The sequence below is a fragment of the Myotis brandtii genome, unplaced genomic scaffold (assembly GCF_000412655.1).
Source record: "Myotis brandtii unplaced genomic scaffold, ASM41265v1 scaffold423, whole genome shotgun sequence".
Lineage (NCBI taxonomy): Eukaryota > Metazoa > Chordata > Mammalia > Chiroptera > Vespertilionidae > Myotis > Myotis brandtii.
In genome coordinates, this window is record NW_005366214.1 from 1,235,635 (window position 1) to 1,241,778 (window position 6,144).

General features: G+C 38.9%; 1 long non-coding RNA gene across 2 annotated transcripts in view; it reads right to left on the reverse strand.

The window, feature by feature from the left end:
- The window catches only part of LOC102241876, an 8,921-nt gene extending 2,783 nt beyond the window's left edge, over positions 1–6,138 (reverse strand). The window contains exons 1-3 of one of the 2 annotated variants that reach the window (XR_314034.2): positions 5,359–6,138; positions 3,836–3,948; positions 507–610 (exon numbers count right to left, since the gene is read on the reverse strand). This is a non-coding gene — a long non-coding RNA (uncharacterized LOC102241876). The remainder of the gene's footprint in view (positions 1–506; positions 611–3,835; positions 3,949–5,358) is intronic. The other variant, XR_001363620.1, reaches the window with a different exon arrangement.
- Positions 6,139–6,144: the final 6 nt, after the last annotated feature.

The window sequence follows — 6,144 nt, forward strand, 5'->3', positions numbered from 1 at the left end:
TGGGAGGCGTAGCAAAGGTACGGTCAATTACCATGTTTGTCTATTATTAGATAGGATATATCTATATATATAGAGAGAGAGAGAGAGAGCGAGAGAAAGAGAGAGAGAGAGAGAGAGAGAGAGAGAGATGATCTACTTAATATAGTGCAAGAGTTCAAGACTCAGAGAAGGCGACTGAATGTTGTTACTATAAGGCAGAAAATGGAATTTCCTAAATAATGATGATAATAAGAAAATAGCAAAGCTTGAGCCAGTGGTTTTAAGAGTTCTTGGGAGGCAATGAAGCATAATGTGTTAAGAGTGTAGGCTCTGTTTTCAGATATCTGAAACCAAGCTCTACTACTTACTAGCTCTGTGAGCTTGAGCATATTCTTTAATGTTTCTGTGCCTCAATTTTTCATATGTAGGATGAAGATAGGAAGAACATATACTTTACAGGGTTGTGAAGATTAAATTAGTAAAGCACATCAAGTAGTGCATGTTGCATGAGATCCAATTAGTATTACCTTTATTATCAAAATTGGCTATCCAAAAAAGGAAGTTTCTCTTTCTTGTTGCTTCTTAGTGATAATTTAAGTCAAATATTTCCAAAGAATGCATTACCAAGTAGCTGTTAGGGACAGAAATAGAATATTGGGGATTAGCTACAGTTATAAGAAATATTAATCATGCTCGGTTAACCATGATAGTTTTGTTCTGATTAAAGAAAGCACATCCTAACCTGGCTGGGAGTTTTACGCCCATGGGACGTGGGAGTCAACCTTGGACCTGGGAATCAACCTTGGAATGAGGCCCATTCCCATCCTATTATCATGGAAAGATTAACAAACAACCATGTTGCCCAAACAATGGAGTCCTCCCTACATTGCCTATAACCTGTAATCTTTATACCCATTCTTATTCCTTTTGTCGACTTCCCCATGTAATTTTTGTCCTACCCAACATAAGCAGCTGGTTTATGGGGGGTGCAGAGCATATTTTCATATGACCTGCTGCTCTCGCACACTGCCTGCATTATTGGAAAAAATGCTCATATCTGATTCAACCCTGTCTCTGCTTAATTGGCTCAAGTAGTGACAGGCAGTCCAGACCCATTGGTTTTCCAGTTTCATAGCTACTGGACACACTCATTTGATTAGAACCTGTGGCATTTCTGAGAATCATCAGGTCTCCTCAAAGACTTGATAAGGACCACATAAGGAAATGACCTAATATAACCACTGCATGCTGGGAATGAGCCAAAACCAAATAATCAAGTTCATATATATTTTTTTGTTTTTGCTCCAAATTTATTCTATTCTAATTTTTAAAACAATTGCATTCAATTATTTAAACATATAAAAAGCAAAAAGCATTCATAAGAACTCCACAATTTCTTATTGCAAACAAGGCCAACTAAATCCATGTACTTGTTTCACCATTCCCTGGCACTGTTTGTGACTGCATGCCCATACAGGTAAAACCAGTATTCCACAAAATGCCTAGAGCAGCAGAGACTAACCATAGTATAGTGTCAAGGACATTCAGTTACTTCCCAGGGACCCACTACTTAATGTAAAAATGAAAGTTACTAAATTTTTTTCAGTCTTGTGCATGTCATGTTTCAATGTTTGGTGGGTAATATCGTAACCTTGAAAAATCTTGTCTGGTCACTGTGGCTCAGTGGTTGAGGGTCAACCTATGAACCAGGTCACGGTCCAATTCCTGGTCAGGGCACATGCCCAGGTTGCAGGCTCAATACCCCTTTTTAAAAAAGGGGAATTTTGCCGAAACCAGTTTGGCTCAGTGGATAGAGCGTCGGCCTGCGGACTGAAAGGTCCCAGGTTCGATTCCGGTCAAGGGCATGTACCTGGGTTGCGGGCACATGCCCAGTGGGAGATGTGCAGGAGGCAGCTGATCGATGTTTCTCTCTCATCGATGTTTCTAACTCTCTATCTCTCTCCCTTCCTCTCTGTAAAAAATCAATAAAATATATTTTTAAAAAAATAAAAATAAAATAAAAAAGGGGAATTTGTTGGCTTATGAAATCCAAAGAAGGATTGAACAGTCAAGTGTCAAGAATGGCAGGGCTGCAGAGGGGGCCCTTAGGAACAACTGGAAGGGCTCAAACTTTGTTAGGAGTCTTCAAAACATTTGGTTTCTGTTGCTGTCTATATGACAGTTTCACTTTCACTACTAATTGGTTTTCTCTAAAGGAAGAACTACATCCACAGTGTTTCTGAGTATATGTTAAAGCTTTAGCCATTGGAGAGATATTGCCCCAATCTATCACTTGTCCAAAGCACAAAAATTCTCAGGGAACCTGCTCTCTTGGCCCAGCAGAAGGTAGGTGCCCAATTTGTGGTCACCAGAGGAGTCAATTCCACAGAGTGCTAGCAAGATTATTCCAGGTGCTCATTTTCTTGGGTACTTTATGAAAGACAAGAACCTTGAATATGGTGCATGATATAGTTAGGTAGAAAGAAAGAAAGCCAGTAGTCCAGGTAGGGGGAGGAGGCTTTGAATTAGTGATGTAGGTGGTCTATGAATGAAAGACAAGTCTGATTGGAATGGAGGCTACATCCTTGTTCCCACTGACAATAACACTGGATTGCTAAGGTAAAAACTGGTTTTGATGAAACTAAAAGGTATAACAGAATTTGTTCAAGTTGAAGAAGCCATTATAGGTTTCTTGTATAGATTCAACTGTGACTCTGAAACCCCAGTTTATAACACGAACAAATCCTCAACCACTTCCTAGAAAGCTCCTTCCTTGTCAACTAAACTTGGTTTAGGGTTTTGGCAGTGGTTATAAAGAAGAATGGTTGAGCCTTGGCTAGTTGTTCAGCAGTTAGAACGTCGGCCTGTGCACCGAAGGGTTTTGGGTTTGATTCTCAGTCAAGGGCATGTACCTGGGTTGCAGGTTCAACCTCCAGCCCTGGTCAGGGCTCGTGCAGGAAGCAACCAAACAATGTCTTTCCCTCTCTCTTCCACTCTCTAAAAATCAATGAGAAAATATCCTCGGGTGAGGATTAAAAAAAAAAAGAAGATGAAGAATGGGTGAGAGAATTGAGAGAAGGGAAACTCAAAAGACAACACCCACTCATCGAATCTAGGAGCCTAGAAGAAGGATGATAGCATTTAATAGTAATCTCAGTGACGATTTGAACATAAGCATCTTGAAAGCAGGTGTCTTAATAACAATGCATCTCCAGGAATCTAGCACAATTGGTGCTTAATTTACCAGATTAATAAACTAAATGATTCTCATAAAATTAGTTAATAAAATGGCTTCTAAACCCCTTCTAGCACTACAATTTTATGTCCATTTCTAAATCCTGATCTTTAGTCTACAAAGTCCTCAAATAACCACACACAAAAAAGATAGGGTTTTAAAAAGGTTAAGATGGCCCTAACCCGTTTGGCTCAGTGGATAGAGTGTTGGCCTGCGGACTGAGGGGTCCCGGGTTTGATTCCAGTCGGGGGCATGTACCCTAGTTGCAGGCACATCCCCAGTGGGGGGTGTGCAGAAGGCAGCTGGTGGATGTTTCTAACTCTCTAGCCCTCTCCCTTCCTCTCTGTAAAAAAAATCAATAAAATATATTTTTTTAAAAAGGTTAAGGTGGTGAATTTAATTTTATGTATTTTTGACAATAAAAACTGGCCCCTAAAAGGATAGGTTGTTTAAAAATATACATTTGAAAATATTCCAAAGACATTTTATAAATATTTTTACCAAGAACTAAAGTTTATAAAAATACTGTATGTTCTTTAGAAAATTAAATCAACTATTCTGATTAATGGAGAATTTAGCTTATTGCAAACATAAAAACATTAGGGACAAATCAACACCTACCAAAATGTCTGGAATGATGAATAGGTAGATGTGGTTGGAGATTTCAAGTCCTGAATTTAAAAAAAACACACAAAACTTCTGTGTTGAGAATACACATGTATTTCCAATCATTTCTGTAAAATAAAAGTCATGAATCAGATTTTATTTTATTTATTTATTTATTTAATCAGATTTTAAGAATAAGAAAAGTGGAACTGAAAAGAGAGATGTCAACAAATAAAGGGGGGAAATTTAGAAAGAAAAAATGATTTTAAAAAGTACTACAGAGTTGGAATAAAATAAAACAGTATAATTTGTATGTTAAGGAAAGAATTGCTTGGTCATCTCAGCCTACATGTATTAAAAATAAAGTGGGTGAGAGTGCATTTATTTTGTTACCTGGAATACTCACCATTTTTCTGCATTTTTTTTTTTATGAATGTTTAGGACAAGATGATTGAAAGGTTGGGCACAGAAAACATAGAGGGTGGAAAACTCATTATCTATTAACTGTAAATTTTTATGTTATATTTACCATATTTCGTTTACATTTGTGTTATGATAGGCATCTTTTTTTCTCTACAAAAGAGCAGAGTTAAAATCAAAGTCCCTTGTAAGAGAATGAGGAATATGATAGACATCTTTTTGAGAATGCAGAGGAAATCCTTTTTTTTGAGAAATATTATAAAACTAATCCAGGATGCAGGATATAATTATTAGGTGTATATGTAAGAATTTAATGAACAAATTTAATTTACATGTTAAAAATATTCTAGTAGTAGTAATTTATGGTAAATAGTTTGCAAAATACAAATTTTATAGTTTAACAGACAAGAAATAAGTTGGGTTCCAAATAGGCAAGAGAAAATAAATTTATTTCAATGAATAGTCAATTTAAAATGAATATTATCAGTTTTTATTAAGTAACAGTCCCCCCACCCCCAGTTTTATCAAGATATAATTGACATAGAACATTGTATTAGTTTTAAGCGTACAACATAATGATTTGATATAGGTATGTATTGCAAACCTATTTGCCTGCAGACCTATGAATTCAAATAAATGCTTTAATTATTTCCCCTACTTCCAAAATCCTGTTCAAATCTATCCTTTTCCTTTCAATTCCCAGAACCATAGCCCTAGTTCTGGCCCTCATTCTCTCACCTGGTAACTGCAATCATCTATTTATCTGGCCTTTGGTCTCAGAAGGCTGGCAACTTATCTTTGATTTTCTTCCCAGGTATCTTTTTAAAGCACAGTTTTGATATTGTCTCTCCCTTGCTTAAAAGCCTTGCATCACTCCCTACTACCTACAAAATGTAATCCCCCGCTCAGCATGCAAGGCCTTTACAATTTGATCCTATCTTCCCTTTCTAACTCCATTCCAACTACCTTCCTACGCTGTACTCTGTGAGCTTCTGTTTACTAAATACATCTCTACACGTTTCCACCCCCTCTTCATTCCTTTTCCTCTCTTCCTACAATAGGCTCCTCTATCCATTGGTATCTTGCTCTTCAATTACAATCCATCTGAACAGGATCACCTCTTCACACCCCTCCTGCTGTCCTGGTGAACTTATTTCTTCTTCCCAGAGCATGTTGTACCATCTCTATTTTAGACTTTTCTCTGTTCTCTAGAGTGGGCACGACTCTGTCTCCCATTTCTATTGTGCGCATCTTGAGGGCAGGGATAGCCACAGCGTAACAACTGCAGCGGGAGGAGAACTGGACCTGGGAAAGCAGAAAGCACTTCCAATGACATAACCGCAGGGGAATTTTCCAGCCTGTTTCTTGGAAGAGGTCCAAATTCTTTCATTATAGGCATTCACCTTACCCAAAATGACTTCCTGAAATTAGAGTCCCGAGACTTTCTAATAAAAACGATTCTTTCTAGAAGTCACATCTGTAACGTGTGAGACCGACACCAAGTCGACTTCACCAAACTAAAAACATCGACACACTGCATCCAGCCACCAAGTTCTGTGCCAGCCCCGCAGCTATTAGACTTCATTAGAAGGAATGTCTACACGTGAGTCAAAAACACCTGGGACCTCGGTACTTCTGTTACAACATTTGGTCAGGGACACAGTCTTGGCCCGGGACCTCCATCTCGTCTTGTTACCACTGGTCCACTGGCACGTGGCTGGCAGGACATCTACCCGCAGAGACAGCTCCGTCATTACTTGTGATGATTTAGTCGAACGACTCGGGGCGCGTGGTGGTGGCTTCGCCTTCATCCACCATTTGATCCCGTGCCAGCAGGATATCCGGGTGCTCGGCCACCGGCACCGCCGAAGCGAGCCCCGGGATCGTGGCCTCTCCGGCCGGCG